General features: G+C 36.0%; 1 pseudogene; it reads left to right on the forward strand.

The window, feature by feature from the left end:
* The first annotated feature begins 299 nt into the window (after positions 1–299).
* Positions 300–2,747, forward strand: LOC114491052 (annotated as a pseudogene).
* Positions 2,748–21,818: the final 19,071 nt, after the last annotated feature.

The following is a 21,818-nucleotide window of genomic DNA, read 5'->3' on the forward strand; positions in this document are numbered from 1 at the left end:
AATTTATTTTTAATATTGTAATTATAGTTAATATTTGAAGAATATAGATAATATTTGAAAAGTACTTGGCTAATTCCTGAGCTAGAAAAAGTTTTGTTCAAGCATTGGTAGTTCACAAACCATTCAGGAATCTTTTATTTTTTTTCACTATAGTAATATAGTGAAAAAATGGTTGGTAAATTATGAAAAATTTTGAAAAAATGGTTGGTAAATTATGCACCATATATTGCAAAGATATATTGAAATTAAATATATTGCAATTAAAACTACCTTCCTGTCCTTTTCTCTGTGGAATCACCATGGCTCCTGGGGCCCTGTACATATATCCTGAAAACTGGAAGGCCTTCAAGGCCTTCATTGCAGCTCAGTAGAGAGGAGCTCGGTTCCGAGTGCTCTCTGTACCACCCCACTTCCACTTTGACAAAACCAACCATACCCCTCAATTTCCCTGCAAATTTCCTGTCAGCAAGGTCCCAGCATTTGAAGGTGAAGATGTTTTTTGTGTGTTAGAAAGCAATGCTGTCACCTACTACTTGAACAATGAGAAGCTGCTGGGAAGAAGTCCAGAGACAGTGACCCAGGTGGTTCAGTGGGTGAACTTGATGACAGCAACATAGGGCCCCCAGCCAGTTTCCCATCATGGGCATCAGACGTACAACAAGCAGGCCACAGAGAGTGCAAAGGAGGAGATGAGGAGAGTTCTGGGGCTGCTGAATGCTCACTTGGAAACAGGCATTTCTGGTGGGCGAACATGTGACACTGGCTGACATCACAGTTGTCTGCACCCTGCTGTGGCTCTATAAACATGTCCTGGAGCTTCCTTTCCACCAGACCCTCCTCAACAACAACCACTGGTTCCTCACCTGTGTTAACCAGCCCCAGTTCCACTCTCTCTTGGGGCAAATGAAACTCAGTGAGAAGATGGCCCAGTTTGAGGCTAAAATGTCTGCAGAGAGTCAGCCTAAAAAGGACACACCTCAGAAGGAAAAGGGATTTCAGGAGAAGCAGAAACCTCAGGCTGAATGGAAAGAGGAGAAGGCAGCTGCCCCCACTCCTGAGGAGATGATGAATGTGAGCCAGTGCTGGCTGCAGAGCCAAAGGCTAAGGACCCCTTTGTTCACCTTCCCAAGAGTACCTTTGTGTCTTATGAATTTAAGGGCAAGTACTCCAATGAGGACACTCTCTCTGTGGTGCTTCCATATTTGGGGGAGCACTTTGATAAAGGTGGCTGGTCCTCATGGTACCACTTCCCTGAAGAACTCATTCAGACCTTTGGGAGTTGCATCCTCATCACTGGAATGTTCCAGTAATTGGACACGCTGAGGAAGAATGCCTTTGTCAGTGTCATCCTCTTTGGAACCAATCATAGCAGCTCTATTTCAGGAGTCTGGGTCTTCCAAAGACAGGGACTTGTCTTTCCACTAAGTGTAGACTGGAAGTCATATAGGACACAGAAACTGGATCTTGGCAGCAAAACCCAGATGCTCATTCAAGAGTACTTTTACCTTTTAACATTTCATATAAAAAGGGCTAGTTCAGTGGTGATGAACTCCTTTAACTTCGCCTTATCAGGTAAGCACTTTATCTGCCCTTCCATTCTAAGTGAAAGCTTTGCTAGATAGAGTAATCTTGGATATAAGTCATTGTTTTTCATGACTTTGAATACTTCTTTCCAGCCCCTTCTTGCCTGTGAGATTTCTTTTGAGGAACCACCTGATGGTTTTATGGGAACTCCTTTGTAGGTAACTCCTTTTTTCTTGCTATTTTTTAAGATTCTCTCCTTATCTTTAATCTTGGGTACGGTAATTATGATGTGCCTCAGTGTGTTTTTCCTTGAGTCCAACTTCTTTGGGACTCTCTGAGCTTACTGGACTTTCTGGAAGTCTATTTCCTTTGCCAGATTGGGGAAGTTCTCCTTTATTATTTTTTCAAATAAGTTTTTGATTTATTGCTCTTCCTCCTCTCTTGGTACCCCTATAATTTGGATTTTGGAGCATTTAAAGTTGTCCTGGAGCTTCCTCTCCTCATTTTTTTGAATTCTTGTTTCTTCATTCTGTTCTGGTTGAATGTTTATTTCCTCATTCTGCTCCAAATCATTGATCTGAGTCTCAGTTTCCTTCCCATGACAGTTGGTTTCTTGTATGCTTTCTTTTATTTCACTTTGCATAAACATCACTTCTTCCTCTATTTTGCAGCCATACTCAACCAAACCCTTATTATATGAAATGTTATAGGAACTTATCTAAGAAATAGAACATAAAAAATATGAACAATAAAATGACAACAAACTCACAACTATCAACAACCAAACCTAGAAAATCAAAACCAAAAATGAACTAAGCAAACAACTAGAACAGGAACAGATTCATAGAAATGGGGATCACATGGATGGTTGTTAGTGGGGAGGAGGGGGGAGGGAGAATAGGGGAAAAGGTACAGGGAATAAGAAGCATAAATGGTAGATACAAAATAGACAGGAGGAGATTAAGAATAGTATGGGAAATGTAGAAGTCAAAGAACTTATATGTATGACCCATGGACATAAACTAAGGAGGGGTAATGCTGACAGGAGAGGCAGGTACAGAGCAGAGGGGAATAAAGGGGAGAAAAATATGGGACAACTGTAATAGCATAATCAACAAAATATATTTTTTAAAAGAGAGTACTTTTGCTGGGAAAGGGCCTTGAAGCATGTGAGCAAAGACTTCAATCAGGGCAAAATCTTCAAGTGACCATCTCTCACCATCACATAGCTGGCTGCACCTGTCCTTCAGGGAGATGGAGGTCATTAAAGGAAACTGAATGACAACAAAATATTCCAAAGTAGAGCTATATCTGCAAAGTTTAACTAATACTACAAAGCCACTAATACATATAAAACAGTAAAGTCTGAGCGATTTGCACCAAAAAAGGGGGGAAGGAATCTTACATTTATGGCCAGAATTTGCACATAGTCTTTAAAAAAATCCCCTCCTCCCCCCAAAAATCCCTGTCTCCTCAGTTATTTTATGATTGATAAAAAAAAGACAGTTCTTTTTCCCTGAATCCCAGAGGCTCTTATAATATTTTGACATCTGATAAATTTATAGCTTAAAGAATTCTCTGTTTCATATCTTCTAAAATACCTAAAAATAAAGATTTTTTTAAGTGCAGCCCTTGCCAGTGTGGCTCACTTGATTGGAGCATAGTTCCATATCAGAAGCTGCTGATTCAACTCTCCTTCAGGGTACAGGCCTGGGTTGCAGGTTTGATCCCTGGTCCAGGCTGTGCATTCCCAGTTCTGGTGTTCCTGGTGTGTGTGGGAGGTAACCAACCAATCCTTGCCTCTTTTGTCAATGTTTTTCTCTCTCCCTTCCTCCCTAAAAGCAATGAAAATATATCCTTGGGTAAGGATTCAAGACATAAATAAATAAATAATACAGAGAATTGCTAAATTTACTATTTTTTCACACAAAGCAGTTTATTTTTTACTATCAGAACATTTTACTGATGCTCCTAGTGTCTAGGTCATTAGCTATATAAGCAAAAAGATATATGTATGGATTTAATTTTGAATGTTAAAATATCTATAAAATTAATATTTCTATTTGTATTTTATAGGATTCTGTAATACACAAATATGTATTTTAACAAAAAAATCAATAGCACATACAATACAATGAAACACATGATTTTCTTCTTCCTTTTAGTGTAATTTTATAATTGTAAGAAAATAAAATATTTAATTAAAGGTTGAACTATTATATCTTAGTAGATAAGAAAATCAATCACATAAAGATTTTAGAATTTAAGTTTGGACAAAATATTAATAATGATAATTTTAAAAATGTATTTTACATGGTATTATAGTGGCATAATTTATATGGTGTTATATATAATAATTGAATATGTTAAATTTTTAAATAATTGCAATACACCCCATGACTCAAATGAATATTGAAAGTTATAGACAATAGTAATTCCATTCCATTGTATGTGAAGCCATGATAAAATTTATTATTTAAGTTTATTTCATTTCCTCAATTAGTTAAATTGAACCACAGGTAGATTGAATCAAATATTCAGTCAACTTGAGTGATATTTGCTTCAGAAAGGCAAGATATTAAACAAAAATTTTAGCCCTAGCTGGTATGGCTTAGTGGATTGAGGCTGGCTTGTGAACCAAAGTGTCGCTGGTTTGATTCCCAGTCAGGGCACATGCCTGGGTTGCAGGCCAGATCCCCAGTAGGGGGTGCGTGAGAGGCAACCAGACATTCATGGTTTTTTCCCTCTCTTTCTCTCTCCCTTCCCTTCTTTCTAAAAATAAATAAAATCTAAAAAAAATTCACTGTATGCGGACTACTATACTAATAATTTACAAATTAATAATATTACATGTTTAAATTCATTCTAGGAAGATATTTAATTCCTACTCAAAATTTTGGCCTGTCTTTCCTTCATAGATTTTTTTAGCATTTTATTACAGTAATTAGAATACTCTGTTTATAATCAATTAGCCTATCTCCTTTAAAAATTACTAAAGTAATCCTGAAGATTCTGAATCTGTGAATCTCATAATAAGAAAAAAATGTATCTTTTGTTCAGAGAGGCTTTCATTTCTTCACTTTAAATTAAGCACCAAAAATTTTGATGGTTAACAAACTAAAGGGGTTCATTTGCCTGCATACATCAGGATCCAATAAGACATGAACAGGAATATGAAGCAAAAGAAGTTAGGATTTGAGAGTATTTTTACTTCCAAGGTCCTGGAGAACCAGGAGGCAATTATGAGGTAACTGCATATCAATCCTGTTGATACCATCAGGGAAGAAGGCTGGCGTCCTTTCAGGGGTGTTCTCAGAAGACAGAAAGGTCCCAATGAAGAAAAGTAGATGGAAGCAACAGAGAAGAAACAGGAAGGTCAATCACAGAACCTGTGGTAGGAGAAAGCTGACCGGGGTGGACTGTCCTGACTTTCAGATGTGACCCATTTTCCAGGGCAGAGCAGGACCTTTCTAAGGATTTCCTCACCTACACCTTCATTTTGCAAACTGCCCCTGTCTCTTCCAGGGTGAGTGCCTGTTTTTTTCACCAGTGAAATTCAGAAAGAAAATATAAATGCTTAAACAACTTACTGTCTTTTTATTTTAAGTAAAAATTATTTTATTGAGGAAAGTTTCACATTAAAATAAATACATATTCTCACAACTTGAATTCACTACAAATATAGGAGATGGTCAATTTTAAAATGAGCATCTTTAAACACATGAAAAGATGCTCAACTTCACAGATAATCAGAGAAACTCAAACTAACACATGAGGGGCCATCCTATACTGTCAAACTAGCACAAAAAAAAGGGAAGAAAGAAAAGCTTTATTTTCAGGAAGTGGTCCACACCCAGAGACACAGGTGAGCTAATAAAGACATGGCTCCCCATACCTTCCAAGGGATGGATTATATAGAGGAAAGTCATTAATCATGGTGACTAAGGGAGTTAAGGCTTTGGTCTGTATTGGTTGGTTGGAACTAGGGGTGGTGGTAGTTTAGCAGTTCATCTGATTCTGATGTCAGCCACATGGCCTCGCTTCATCTAGTTTCATTGACTTTCTAGAACTGGACCTAAAACACAACTGCTACCTAGATGCTGACCAAACATCTAGATGCTCTCACTTGACCAAAGCTCTGTCCTTGTGATCAATGGACCTGAGGTTTTGTTTCTAAGATTATTTGATACCCACAAGAACCTCACTGTTCTGAGGGCTTATTGATTGAGGGAATGGTGGTATAAGGGAGAAGAAAGTGGGTGAGTCAGGGTACTGGCTGGGGACAGTATGAATCAAAAAGAAAGAAAGGAGAAAAAGGCATATCAAAGAAAGAAAGTTTCTATGTGGTTACAGAAGTTGAGACAAGACGAAACACAAACTTAACAGGTCTAAATCTATGCTTCTGACCTTGCCTTCTAAACCTGCTCCAAAATCTTAGTGAATGACAACTTCTAGTTGCTTCAAATTCAAAAGCTTTCCTCTTATCCCAAATGTAGCTTTTTAGGAAATCCTGCTGTCATCCTATCAAATCCATACCTAGATTCTGGTCACTTCTCACCCACCATGGACACCACACTGATCCAAGTCTGGATTATTTCAACTGGTCATTCTGCTCCTATCTAGGCCCCACCTATTCATTCTCAATATGACAAGAATGGCAATCCTCTTAAGTTAAATGTTTAATGATGTCATTGCTGTTAATGAGTTTCTTTCATAGATCTCCATTTTATTTAATCTAAAAGGCAAAAACTATATTTATGATTTGTCTTACTCCTCTTTCTTCCAATTACTTACTTGTAGGTGGTAGAACTGTCTAGAAAAATTTCTGCTTGAGGGCTTTTCCTCTAACTCAAAAGCTCTTTTCAAGAATATTCTGACTTACATTACTACAAAAAATATGTTAAATTTAGAAATAAGGTAAAAGAATTTAAAAGTTGAGTGTTATGCCCTTTCAATGTCATTTGGGAGCACTTTTTCATAAGCCCACCCATGGATTATTTAAAGTGATGCAGTTTGTTTGATTTGATATTTACAACTGAATTATCGACTATGGACTAATAAAGATTTAGTGAAGTTGTACATTGACTTGCAGATCTTTGGCCAGTAAAGATGCATATAAATCTCCCCAGCAGGAAGAAAAAAAAGGCCTCACAGTTTACAGCTTATAGTTCAAAAGACATTAATCAGTTTTGTATCTAACTTACCAAGTTTATTCTAATATTTTCTATTAAATCACCCATAAATCCAGAGCTCTGCAAAATGTTTGACAAGCCCATCTTACTGAGCCCCTCATTAATTAATGATTGAAATAACATCTTCAGTATGTACCTACTTTATTATTGGTACAAGAGCCATGTTTTAACTTTTTAAAAATTATACTTTCATAATAGGTTATTTATTTCAAATATTGGTGTGAAAACCACCTTCTCAGTGACTCCTATCCTTGTCTTCTTATTTTAAGAATTGTTATATACCCTGTCCCCAGCACTTCCTGTCTTATTTTGTTTATTTTCTTTCTCCTCATAGAATATAAACTTATAAGCATACTTAACCTTTCCCTTTTGCTCACTAATGTACAGTTAGTTCTGTTATATACAATGTATATGTTAAAATAAACCACATTATGCAAAATTGCACAATGAAAACCAGACTTTGTGGGAGAAATGAGGGTAAATGTACAAAACTCAAACACTTTGTTAGTGATGTTAAAAAAATGATAAATAAACTAACACATGTTAAATGGCTATGACATATACAGGTGCTATAATAAATGTGATACTTTACCTTGAAGAGATCTGAAGTGTACTTGCAGAAGTGGCCTTGAGAAACTGCCACTGCTGTGTTATTGTGAAGTAGTGGAAGGAGGTTTATCTAAATCGGTTGCATATTATCATACCATATGTGATTGCGTGTGTCTGAAAACATGTGTGATGAACTGATGTGTGTGTGTGAGGTGTGTGTGCATGTATGTGTTGTACATTCCTATGAGATTTGGTTCATGGTCCTCCACTGGCTGCTAAAGAGGGGTATGTTCAAGAGAGAAATTAATTATATATATCTTCCATTCCTGGTGCAGACTTGAACTTTCCAAATACTTGAAAATAAGGAACCTCACCAGAAAGTGCATGGATGGAAAATAAGCCCATGAAAAAGTGATCAACATCAGTATTCATCGGGGAAAAACAAATTGAATCATACTAGAATATACTATACTGCTTCAGTTTGGAAAACTTAAAAAAAACAGTGATATTAATGGTTGACAAATATCACAGCAACTGGAATTCACATACTTTGCTTGTGAGGATGCTAAATAATACAAACATGTAGAAAAACAGTTTGACAGTTTTGTATGAAGATAAAATTTCACTTCATATGACCAGAATTCCCATTCTTAGATAACTGTCCAAGACAAATTATTACTAAATTTCACACAAAAATTTATGCAGTAAATTATAACAATTTAACACGAAAACTTGTACAGTAAATGATACAAGTTAAATGTTCTGCATATAAAGGTGTAAGCACATTGTAGTACATTGATATGGTAAATTACTACTGAGAAATAGAAAAACAATCAGCTGGTATGGACTACAATATTGATGAACCTCAAATTTCTTATGGTAAGTGAAAGAAGCCATACTCACAGGCCTGTACTTATGATTCATTTATAAAATGATATCATTGGTATGATATTCTGGGAAATTCAAAATAATAGGCATAGAAAACAGATCAGTGGTTATCAATGGCTGGGAGTGAAAAAGACAGACTAAAAAAGGCATGAGGAAACTTTTGGGTTAATAAAACCTTTAATATCTTGATAGTTGTGATGCTTAATAATTACATGTTTTTTGTTAAAACTCACAGAACTCTATGTTTAGAAAATGGTTGATTTTACTGAGTATAAATTTATCTCATTAACCTGGCTTTAAAAATGATTATCACTTACCAATTTATAGTAGCTTGATAGCTAATATGAATTTTGGATTTATTTTACATGCATAGGTCAAGTGATAGCCAGCAATTTATTTGCCTCTTATGTTCAACATATTCTTCAAATTAAAATGCAGACATTAATTTACTTTACCTTAAAAATAATCTTATAAGGAAGGTGCTACAGTTGTTATCATTTTGTATTTGGTCAAACTAGGCTCAAGAGGTTATATAACTCTCCCAAGGTCATTGAGTCTGTTGATGGCAATGTAGGGATTTGAACATGGACAATCTGGGGTCAGAATTCAACCTATAGTTTCATTACAAAGTCATATGGCTATGTGTATGTATATATAAAATATATAATTTATATAGCCATATATAGTGATACATGTGTAAAGTTATATATTTTATGCTATAGTCATATATCAAACAATAATTTTAGAAAATAAGATGCTTATGATATGATATAATTAGTACTAAGATATCAAGAGCAGAAAGTATACATAGATAAAAATATGCATGCATATATATGTGTATATATGTATCCTTATTATTTGTGGTAGTTTTATCCTATAAAACTGCCACAAACATGGGATTAGCAAATACTGAATTCTTGTTCCTAGTAGAAATATAAGTTAGGTGCCTATGAACTTCTGGTCATGACATTTCCATCAATACATCCATAATTACTATTGTTTTGTGTGTGTTTCTGTTTGAAATCACTTTATTTCATGTGTTTTGTTGATTCATTGGTATTGAATTCACAGCCTGCAGCAGTAGGACTGCCCAAACAGAACATCGAATACATAAATTTCTTCTGTAAGACATATCATAGTGTTCTTGGACTTGTAAAACTCCAAATGACACTTCAGCACTATGCTCATGGGCCATTTAAACATCAAAATCACCAACCAAAATCACAAAATTAGAAAAATATCGTGCCAAATACATAGTGATTATGACACTTGTTTACAGTGTGAACATTGGCACAAGAAATCAGAGCTTTACCTGATCAACCTCAGCTGGGAGTTTTGACTGGAGCAGCTCATTTTTTTTTGCTACTCTGCACATGCACTTGTCAGGAATGACTGAGAAAGCACTTCAAGTATTGAGTTTAGATCACAAAGACTCAATAGCAAGTTAATTGGCATACAAGGATTCCCCTAGTAATGAATCCACTAATAATGAGGATGGACTGTGTGTGTGAGTGTGTAATCTCCATACACGATTATATTTTTCTTTATTTCTTAATATTAAAGCATTAGTTCCAAAATTATTTCAGTTCATTCTTTGAAATTGCTATATTTGGTATGTCACATATAGCATATTATATATGATCAATCAATTAATTAGATATTTTTAAATATTGAGATTTCTGTACTCCTTTGGTATTATACATTTTTTTTCAATGAACAATTCCTCTTTTTTTCCAATTTATCTTCCACTAAGAGATTACATGCATCATATAGTCACAAATATTTTACTGTTTTCTTCACTATTAGATCTTATTTTTCTAGGACAATTCCTAGAACATAGTAGATGTTTGATTAATATTTGAATTAATAAATTAATACCTTTAAACTTCTATGAGATGAGGCAATCTGGATCCACTGACATTCACTCTTAGGAAGAAAAGAAAAAAAAATCTTCCATACTTTCAAGATATGTGTCAGTCTTAAGAGTTAAAAAACAATCTGTTAAAATAAATCTGTAATTCAACTATCCATCTCAGAGATATCTATCCATACCCAAGCAAAATAAAGTATTTCTATTTTTAGATGCTTGAAAGGTGACTATGTTTTTGGTCAACAAAATAATAAATTTTTAGAAATTTGTTGGGAACCACCCTGACTGGTATCAGAAGCTGAAACCCCCACCTAGGCTAAGGCTAAGGGGATGCCCTTGGAACCGTAAGCCAGCAAGGAGACAAGGGCTTGTCTCCCTGGCAGGAATGCTGCTTCTGCTGCTTTATTCATAACTGAACCCCAAAAAGCTTGGTCAGTTAGCCAAAGACGGGTAAGATTCCCCACGGGGGGAACGACCTAAGGCAGGCACGATCACTTTGGGAGGCCCCCCAAAAGAAGGATTTGTGGGGCTGTAGCAAAAGAGGGCGACGGACCCTCGATCCTCAGGTTTGACATAGCCTGAGTTCTCATCATCTGGGAGAAAAACTCCTAATCTCTTGGTTGCCTCAGTTCCCGTGCTAAGCCTGAAACAATGACAGGGTGGTGCAGCTCTGTGCTGAAAGGGCGGATTCCCTGGGTGATCAGGCCTAAGAAAGAACATGTAAATTACTGTGAAACCTTCTTTGTTTAGAGTGCTCTCAGTTGAATGAGAGGGGTCCAAGGAGTTAGTTTGTTCCTCAAAGTCTTACAACTCTTTGACCCCCACTCAATAGACCAGCAGAATTCCTTGTTTTCTATAGTTCCTTACTTCCCCCGATAAGTACTGTACTTTACCTGAATTATTATGCAAAATGAGCCCAATAAAAGCATGTATGGACGGTAATTCGGGGCCCTCCCCACTAGAGGGGGTGGCCATCTCATCCCTACTTCCCCACAGAAACCGGTCTGTCTCTGTGCATGTGTGTTTGTTTCTCGCGTGTTTTTCGGCGAGCCATCCACAGCGTTCCGTGGTTACTGCTGGCCGGTGACCCACGCACAACAGAAATTATGGGAAGTAATACCCACTACATTTGAAGTTATGTTTGAAGTTATGTATAGTTTAATGTCAATATGTCAACATAATCCATTTCCATATCTGAGTAAAACAATTTGAAAAAGTTTTCTATAGGTACAGAAGAAACCCACAGTGGATGTGGATACTCTATGTATTCTGTTAATAAATACTATATAATCTAGAATGGTACACAGTAATGGTAGTATAATTATTTGAACTTTACATTAAAAAAAAAAAACAGATTGAACAAGGGGACCAAAGCAATCACTAAATGCATTTTGAGTAATCTGAATGTCTTTTATGGCCAACTCAGTTGACCTCAACAACTTATTAGCATGGACAGTTTTCACATGGATAGACTCTGCTAGTGCAGTTTCCTCTCAAACAATGAACTCTGTGAATGCCAGTTTTCTTAGAAAATAAGTCACTATGATCAACAATATTTGAGTGAAACAGAAAAATACAGTGGTGCCTACTGATGGAATAAATGGCCTTTATTTTATTTTGGGAAAAATACAAATTCTTGTTACTTTGTTAACAACTTTATGAATTCCAGCTCAAATCTCAACCTCTAGAAACACTATACTATTAAAGCTTTAGTAGGAAGAAATTCAGGTGAAAAGCAGGATATTACATAGATTGATGTAGACACAGACAATAGTCATCTGCTTCAATAGAGGCACAGTTTACAGTCTCTCTCTGAAATGTCTTCTGTCACTAATAGACAGAGGATAAATCTAATAAATTTTCAGTTGTGATACTAGCATGGGTGATTAGTACATCCACTAACAAAAAAACATCTTGGAAAGGAAGATAGTCTTCAACAATGGTAATTTAAGGTATTTCCATTGAAATGATGAATAACTAAGAAATTTCATTTCTTGGATTTGGTCTAGAGAGACGATTATCTGTAGATACTTTCACACTTCTGCATAGTCGGGACTTTGTGGGCCAAGGACAAAGATTAAAAGATGATTGAATAGCAAATATGCCTTGAAATTAGTGATGGTAAATTACTCTAGAGAGATTTAAAGACATATCTCCCTGGGGTCATTTACTTACAATCCAGGATGGTGAAGCTAGAGAGCATCTATTCCCCCTCCTCTTCCTGTCCCAGACATCATTTTGTCATATTACAGAGTCATCTCCCTCTCCTCAAACCTCAAAAAGAAAAGGCAAACCCAACTCCTTATCATCTCTGAGTCTCATAATCTCAGCATTGCTCTCCTGGGTTGCACTTCATTGCATTTGTAGGGTAACACAGGGTTCTCACATCCAGTGGAGATTGGGCCTCTGGGAACTGGCACTGAGATTCTCTGTGAAGAACAAGCTATCTGTTCTCTGATGCAGGGACTTCATGTTTCCTGTCACAATATAATTGCAAAGAACAATTAGGTTTCTTGCCAAAGGGCACCAGAGAGAAGGACTCAAAACTGTGCCTCTCAAATTTTGCTCAGTAAAAATCTTGCTTCTCATTGAAAACATCATTCTATAAAGATTCAAGCCAATGTCTTTATATTTTTTGACTGATTTTTCTCATGTCTTGCAAAGTTATATCCAGCATATTTCCATTTGTGAGCTGTTTTGCCCCCACCCACCTGATATCATCTAGTATAAGTGCTATATATACTCTATCATTTCTAAGGCTGGAAACCATGTGAATACATTCTGCATAATTGTGGTTTGAAATCAGAAAAAAGTAAATGCCTTTCTAAAGCTACTAAAAAGTAGCTTTCCTTGGATTCCTGGATGTTATATTTCACTCCCTTCTCAGAATATTCTCTCTCAAAATGTTTCTTTTTGCCTCTGTGTTTCTAGAGGTAGACACACCTACGGATTCCTGTGTCATTATTATATACCCCTCTTGGCAAGTTATTTATTTCTACTGTCTCCAGTTCTGCCACATTCTTGACAATAGCATTCAACAAAGCTTTCATTAAAATAGTTTAAACCTACAGATGAAGTGGGTGTTTGGTTAGTGATCATCAAGAAAAAATATACATAGCACAGACTATATTATAAAGTATAACACTTAAAAGTAAATTTAATTGTTATAATTAGGTTCACACCAAATTATAACAATACATATTTTGATATTATAATAAGGAAAATAAAATATGTTAATCATTTCAAATAGGAAAATATTTTTACAAATTTAATCTTTATTTAAATACTTTAGTATATAAATACAAATTACCACTTAATTTTGATTTGATAAGATTGACTGCAACACTTTAGAACTTGTTAGCACAGACCTCACAAATCATAGGTTCCTTAAATATTGGTGACATGAATACAGTTGACTGATACTATTTTCAGTATTCACTAATGCTGTTACTGTGTCAACAGAGTGGTTTTGCAGGCTTAAATGGCCCTTATTGTTTCCGGATACGAAGCTTTCTTAATATTACTACAGTACTTTCATGAGTAATGTTAAAAGTCTCATCCTCAAAAGAGTAAATAAACATTTCTTATTATGCTGCTTGGGACTTCGTATGAGTTCATAGCTGCTCGCAGTGTAAATAGTGAGTTAGTCTAACCTTTGGACCCAACACTACAAATGGCATAGAGAAAAATCATTTCATCACGTTTATGAAACACAGGAAGGACGACTGAGAAGGGAAGGAAGACTGAGAAGTGAAGTAAAAATAAGGCTAATTTTAAATTGTAAACAGAGCAGGACGTGTCCTAAGGTTTGGGTTCTCAAGGCTATAAATTGTAATCTCATCCATGGAGAAATCATTTTTAACCCGTCCCCAAATAGCCTACCTCCTGTGCTTTGGTAGCTGCATACCACGAAATGCTGAAGGTATTAACATTTAAATGAAAAAGGTAAGATAGTAAGAATAGTAGCACTGCATTGGGAGTGTGAGGAGCAGTTGCCTACTTTGTGCCAATATTGAGACCCAGGTTCTGGTCATTCTCAGGAAAACCCTGTCACTCATGGGCTCAGGCTAGTGCTGTGACTCACAATAAAATGATTTGTATTATCCAAATCTCTTTAAAAACTTTCAGTATGAAAAAGCAACAAAAAAGTTTGCCTTTGTCACTTAAAAAACTATTTCAAAGTTATTTAGATGTGTTAACATATTAATCATTTCATCTTTTTTGTCCTGCCAATTTGTAAGGCAGATATTATTAATAATGGTATATGAATGAAGGTTGATGATAATATTGTAGGATGATCACTGTGTCATGTCCTTTAAAACAGAAACACAGGCTGAGCACATAGAGACAGAGCCTGAGAAACCTACAGTCTTTTTATTTTTTAATAATGATGGATAACATTTTTTGAGAATTTGTAGGCAGTACTAAGTACATATATTCTCTTTTTGTTTTACATTCAATGGTGTTTTGTATTAGTTTCAGGGGTACCACATAGTGTTTAGATGATCATATACTTTTTAAAGTATTGCCCACATATTTCCAGTACTCACCTTGCACCACACATAGTTACTGCAATATTATTGACATGTTCCCTATTTGTCTGCTTCACCTACAGCCTATTCTCCAGCCAGGTCTGTTTCCAGGCATCGTTTTTTTTGTTATACTGTAGATAGCTCCATGTGATACTTTTTCTCCTGCTTCTTCTACTTTCTTTTATTAATCCTCCCTTCAGATACTATATTCACATTTACATATAAAGTCTAAAAATAGGGTGACTGGATGTATATAAAGCACTGGGTGCTGCATAAGCAGAAGAAAGAATAAAACTTCTGTGCTCATCATAAAAAACAGGAACAAAATGTAGTGTGAATAGGGTATGCACATAAGGACTGTTACTTCTCCCGCAGGTAAGTAATGTTTTATTACATATTTGGTTGAAGGTTAAAAGTGTGAGCATTAAAGCAGTCTGACCTGCTTGGGATAATCATGTCAACATATATCCACAGGGCTTATCTGGAGGGGATGAAGATGAACTAACTATTAAATGGAAACTCCAAATCAGATTTGAAATTTAGCTCCTCTTTTCTTTAATGTCTCATAAGAGCAGTGTACCAGATAATGATGCTGGCAGTTTACAGATTCATAAATAATCTTGTCTGAGTTCATTTTATTCCATTTCTTCTCTATTGGAACTGATTGTTGCATCTGCAATATCAATTGGTGGTGATATTTTAAATTCTTGGTCCATCTGAACTAACAGTTCTGCTGTAGGTGGTAAATGTGATCCAGTTTGCTGTACTTGTTAAGGCAATTAGATTGCTCAGTACTTTGGACCTATGAGTTTATTTTCCCCAGGTATGTATCTATTCAGGCCGTTGCTTTAATTTAAAGGAGGAAGAATGTAGGCCCTAATCTCTGAATTGAAGTAGAGGGGGGAGAGCATCAGGTCCTACAGAGACACTAGACAGCACTCTTATTTGCTAATTCTCCTCTTGCCAGAATGTCAGCTTTATAAACCTAGGCTCTAGTGGTTTTATAAATATCAGGTCGTATTTGACAATTAAGAAGCTCTTGTGGGGAGGGAGACTGGAGGAGGACAAACAGATGCCAAAGGGCATTGATTCTTCTTCCATGGGGACTGAGCTAGTCTGATATTAGTCTATGAACCCAACACCACAAGCTGGCCAGGCCACTGCCAGGATTCTTCATCCTGAGGGTGCAAGTAATGATGATCTCCAGCCCCTGTGAGCTAAAAGGCAGCATTGTTTTAAAGAAAGGTTGTTCCACTCTAACCAGTCCTTCCAATCAGGAGTTCAAGATTGCCTTCAGTCACCTTAGGGTTTCCTAATGTTTGTGTTTTCTCCGGAAAGCTGGCAGTAGTTCTAAAAGCATTATTTGAAACCATAACTTTTCCCTGAGGTACATGATTTCTTCAAAGACTTGACCCCAAGTCGTGTCAATGGGGAAAGATTCATGATAGTCTCAGAACCTAAAATCAATATAACCTTTGTAAAAAAATTATTTGTGACCAACAAGTACTCCTGGAATTCCAAAACAGTAAACCTGCTGGAGAGGAACCAAAGGCAAGGAACTGCAAACCTCCCATTTTCAGAATGAGAAAACTAAAAGTTTAGAAAAGTCACACTTGTAGCTTCTTAGTAGAATTAGAATTATGACCTAATTCTTGGCTCCTAGTCAAGTATTTTTTCCCAAAATGTTCTTTAAATTCTAATTTCTTTGTGATATCAACGCTATGATAATGACATAAATATACGTTCTTATAAAGAAGATAATTATTTTCCCTCTTCTCTCTAAGAATATACAGTAGAATCACATACTTCTCTAAAAGCATGGAATAATTTGATGGTATAAATAGACATGCAAAGTTTGATACTAAAAAACTTTAGCCCTCAATAATAGAATGCTTTTTGGAAAAAAATAACATTCTGATCCCATTTTTAATGTTTGTGATTTTCTTTCTTCATTCTGTAAAAATGACTTGCTATTACAAGAGCAGATAGATAACTAGACACATTTTTAAAGTTGTATCTGGCTCTACACATGATACCGATTTTCCTTGCAGGAGGCAAGATGGTACACTTAACAAGGTAATTTTAAAAGATGTGGTGCATGTAACGAAAGGGCTATTTGCAGTGGTAAGGTCAAGGTTAAAGGAACTAAAGTAGATGAAGCACCCAGATCCAACAATATCCAAAGACACTACCTTTCTTTTGCCTGATGTGACAAAAGGAAGGAGATGATGACAGAATCTGACCAGAAGCAAAGGCTGGAATCACAGCAAGAAGAACACTCAGCAGGATCTGAGATATGCGATTACAGGCAGAAGATTGTAGCCAGTGCAGAGGCTTAGCAGGAAGGAAAGGGAACATTACACACTCTGACCACTCCTTTCAAAGATCAGTTTCCTACCAGTACCTCCAACTGTCTAAACTCAACCAGACTCTAGAGAGAAAAGGAGGTGGAGCAAAGCAGTCTGTCAAGGTCAGTCTTCCTGAGTCCAGAGCAAGGGGAACATTCAAGGATAAAAGACCTAGGTAAACAATCAAAAAATAATCAGTAGAATCACTATTATCAGTATAGTGTTTTAAGCAGCTTAATGGAATCTAACTGATACCCCCTAACTAACACAGTGGGACAAGCACCATGTGCAAGTTATGATCAGATTGCTCAGAGGGCAACAAAGTAGTGAATCACTCTGTCAGTTTGAGTTCAATAATAGTTCAGATAGTATTATAAAAACTGGATGCTGAAAAGAGAAAAATAACAAGCAGAGAGACATTCAGAGCATTATTAATAAGTAATTTAGTTTTCTTTGAACATTTAATTAATGGAGTAAAAGGTTTGTTAGGAAGAGAAATTTTAGGCTTTGTGGCCAACAGAATATGTTAAGATTACATTTCTAAGGGGTTGGGATTAATTCTGTTTATTAATAAAGGGATGAATAAGAGAATAAAGAGACCAAACATTAAGAGATATTATGATCATATGAGATATAGCGAGTGAGCATGGCCTTATGCAAATAGAACATACTGATGTCTTAAAGAAATTATGTAAAATTAAATTCATTTCATTTATTCTTGTATTCATGCAGATGTAGTATAGTCTGTTGCTTGGTAGGCACTAAATTAATTCTCATTAGAACAGAGATAAGTCCAGATTTTGTGAGGCATGTATGTAATTTGGGAGACTGTATTTAAGAAAATGAATAAACATTATACATAAAATACATACATAATTTTAGAAGTGGTCATGAGTTAATTGTCCCTGAAGTCTAAGTCTAATTAATGTCCCAGTAAACTTGCCTCTGCTTTGGATTGGATAAACAGATGCTGTCATATGTATCAAAAACTACAATAAAAGTTAATTTTATAATAGAAAAATTCTAGATAAGCAAAAATAAAAATATCAAAATAAAGTAAAATAAAAGCATCAATATTTTTTGTATTGCTAGAGTAGGTGGAAAAGTGTAAAATGGTTGTTAAAATTTTTAAGTCAATGGTAGGCTGCTCATTACTTCACTGATTCCAAAATATTTATGAGTGTACTCAATGCACCAGGAATTAGGCTAGAAAATATGTGAGGGAAAAGATATAATCAGTGCCTTGTAGACAGCACATTACAATGGTAGAAACAAGAAACTTAAGTTACCTGCTGTGGTCAACACATGGAAGTGGTGCTGGGAGGATACAGAGAACAATTATCTTCATCAGTCTTGATTCTCATTGTTGGAAGTAAAATAAGCCGTCAAGTGGGAGGTATAAGCCAGAGCTCTATCAACAGGGGACTGATCTAATCACACTTTCATTTTGGAAAATTCTTCTGTTGCACAATGGAGGATGGATTGATGATAGGATAAGCAGGGAAGCACATGCAGAAAAAGAGTTGCAGGTGATGTTGGAAAGGAAATAATTAATGACAGGTGGCACTCCAACATGGACAATGTCCTGAGGCAGAAAACATTTAGTAGATGGAATAAATGGAACTTCATTTTAGACAGCTGGACAATTTTACATGTGGAAGAGAGAAAAGGAGTTACGCTTAGTTTTTGGATTAACTGGGTATTTAATGATGCCTTTACCAAAGTCAGAATATAAAAAGATTAGATTGTGAAAAAATTTTAATGAGTTTGGGTTGAGATATGTGTGTTGCATCTGATCTTCCCATGAGACATGAAAGTAAAGACCATCAGCACACAGTTAAAGGTACAAATCTGCAGCTCATGGGCATGCTCCAGGTTCAAGATGGAGGTATGGGCAATGGATAGACACATGACGAATATAGCTACAGGCATGAGAGAGACCATGAGTAAAAATCGGGTTACCTTCAACTATCAATAAAGAACAAAACACAACTCTGAGTAAGAATGGCTTAAACATGATTAACAACTACTTACATTTTTAGGTTACACTTGAGAGCCATTCATTAGCAGGGGTGTCAAACTCATTTTCACAGGGGGCCACATCAGCCTTGTGGTTGCATTCAAATGGCTAAATGTAATTTTAGGACTGTATAAATGTAACTACTCCTTAACTAAGGGCAAGGAGCTCATCACTGCCACTGGGTAGAAACAAGGTGCTGGGCCAGATAAAACAAGGTGGAGGGCTGGATTTAGTCCATGGGCCTTGTGTTTACCACCTGTGCATTAGAGGTTGTGTGTAACAGCACTAATCCACAAATTCCCATTCACCCAGTGTTTCCATTTATCTGGGTCTGTAACATAATTACTAAAAAGCACAGTGGCACAGAAGCAAACAAACATTTATTGTACTCGGGTTGCATGGGTGAAGAATTTAGGTGGGTCATAGTGGGGATGATATGTCGAGACTGTGAGCTGGAAAATTCTAAGACTATGCTGGATTCATCTGAAAACTTGTTTAGTTATAAATCTGGTGACTCTAATAAATGTAGATTTATTTTAGAATAGGAAAAGAAGTTAACACTCAACTGAAAATAAATTTATTAGACACTTAGATATTTTCTCTTTTCATCATCTCTGTTATTCCATTTTATCTGAAGCATTATATAGAAATTCAATTAAATAGTATTCTATAATTTTTCTCTTCCCTATAAGACTGTTGCAAAAGTCCATTAAAACTTCTTCCATCAAATTGAAAGTTTTTGTAAAGCACCTTGATGGAATAAGTTTGCACACAACGAAAGCTACTTTTCCTGACTTTCACCATTTGCATGGGTTTTTGCCAGGACAATTAAGAAGAGAAATAGTGACTGTAATATAAATGCAGTTGAGAAAGTCTATATACTTGAGGCAGAAAGTCACTACCTTAATAAATGAACAAAGAGCTACTGCCAAAACAGAAATCCAAAGGTCTCTGCAGTAAATAAATTACACCCAATATCAGGAAGCAGCCATAGTGGCATGGGACTTGGGGCCACGTGGAAAATAGATCAGCAGATGTGGATAGAAAGTGTCAGTAAACTAATACAATAGAGAAGGGGATTCAGGATTGGATTGCCCTGTGCTAGCTGAGGGGTGGGGGGTTTGCTGTGGGAACAAGAATTAATAATTTCACCAACATTTAAGAACACAGGGTGTATAAGTTACCACTGAACACGATTATTGTGTGATTACATATTAGTTGCATTAACTATAAGGAAACTCATTATATGGTCAATTTGCAGCAGTTATATTCATTACAATCACTGGGAACACTAAAATAGAAAATACCAAATTATTGCTCTTAGGGGAAATACAGATTTAGATTCCTCCCAGCTTATTGTCAACTGACTAATACATAACCTTTTTAATGTTTGCTGTTATTTAAAGACAACTTATTTAATATATATTGTTGACTCATTAACTCTGAATTCAGCCAATGGTACTGTAATTCATGCTTGAACAAAGCTCATCAAACACACTTATATCCTCTGTAAAAGGCACATCATAGTTCTCTTCTGCTTCAGGACAAAACCAGCACTTGAGCACTATGTTTGAGGACCATTTTAAGCAGCAAAATTGGTAACAAAAAAATACACAAAAAAGGGGGAAAACATGACACAAATAAATTGGAAAAAGCACCCTTGTTTGAAGTATGAGAACTGAAACAAGAAGACAAGGTGTCCCCGTCTTTAAATTCAAATAAGAACTTTCCCCTGGGGAGACATGATTTTTCAGTCTTCTCTGCATGCCCATGCCTGCAAACGGCTGTGCAAGTGTCACAAAAATGGATTGGAAGGCTACAAATAAATTTTAGCCAGTAGGCAAATTCTGAGATACAGAATCTGCAAATGAGGATCAAGTGTTCCATAATTTTAGTCATCTTAAGAAGAGTATGGTATTTCTAGAAGAAGGTATCTGATTAGGGTGGATAGACCCTACTTGTGAGGGACACACATTTCCCTCCCCAAAATCAAGTGGATCCCTGGCTTTTTTAGCCTCGCTGGAACTTACATAGTCTTGGCAATGTATCCACCAGAAAGGGGGCTACTTTAGGGTAGGATCTGGTCCGTCTTCATCAGTTATGCTGTAAGGCTTAGCACAGTTTCTGGCACAATACAGATTACAGACTGTTGTTAAAAACATGAATTTAATAAATATTACCCTCCTCAGTACCATTTGTGTTTTCATTGCCCAAATTTTATTTTTAAGCTTCTTCCATCATTCTTTAGTATTTTTAAAAATCTTTGTCATTGGAACAATCTTATCTTGAATTAGCATTTTTCATTTTGCTTTTCTAAACTATATTTTGTTTACTTAGTCTTCTACTTTGACTGCAATGGTTTCTAACATTGTTATGTTCACCATCATCCAAGTGTTCAGTAATATCCATTCTTTGTTTTGTTGAGTATTAGATCAAGTTTATCAGTCCACGTTGCTTATTCAAGTTGCTAAAGGAAAACCGACTTACCAAAGCAATTAATTTCTAATATACCCTATTATACAACTCACACAAATTTCTTTCATTAAGAAAATAATAATTCTGTGTATTTAAGAGACCAAGTTTCCCCAATTTCCCCCTATCCCAGGAATCACCTGAAAATGCATGGGGAAACATTATGTCCTCCATTTGGCTAGGAGACACTAAGTACACACCACACAGATCTCATTCATTTGTCCTTTTCTCCCTTCTTCACCCCTCCTTAACATCTGATTTCTTGCTTACCATCCCTAAATGTTTTATGCACATTGCTCTTCACCCTATAAAAAGGCAGACACAGTACATGAAATGCTGCATATATTTCTTCCTGCCTCCCTGTTTCTCTCTTTCCATATATAACCTTAACTATTTCAGAATCTGAATCCATGGTAACTTAGA

Source organism: Phyllostomus discolor, chromosome 2, assembly GCF_004126475.2.
Source record: "Phyllostomus discolor isolate MPI-MPIP mPhyDis1 chromosome 2, mPhyDis1.pri.v3, whole genome shotgun sequence".
NCBI classification, from domain to species: Eukaryota; Metazoa; Chordata; class Mammalia; order Chiroptera; family Phyllostomidae; genus Phyllostomus; species Phyllostomus discolor.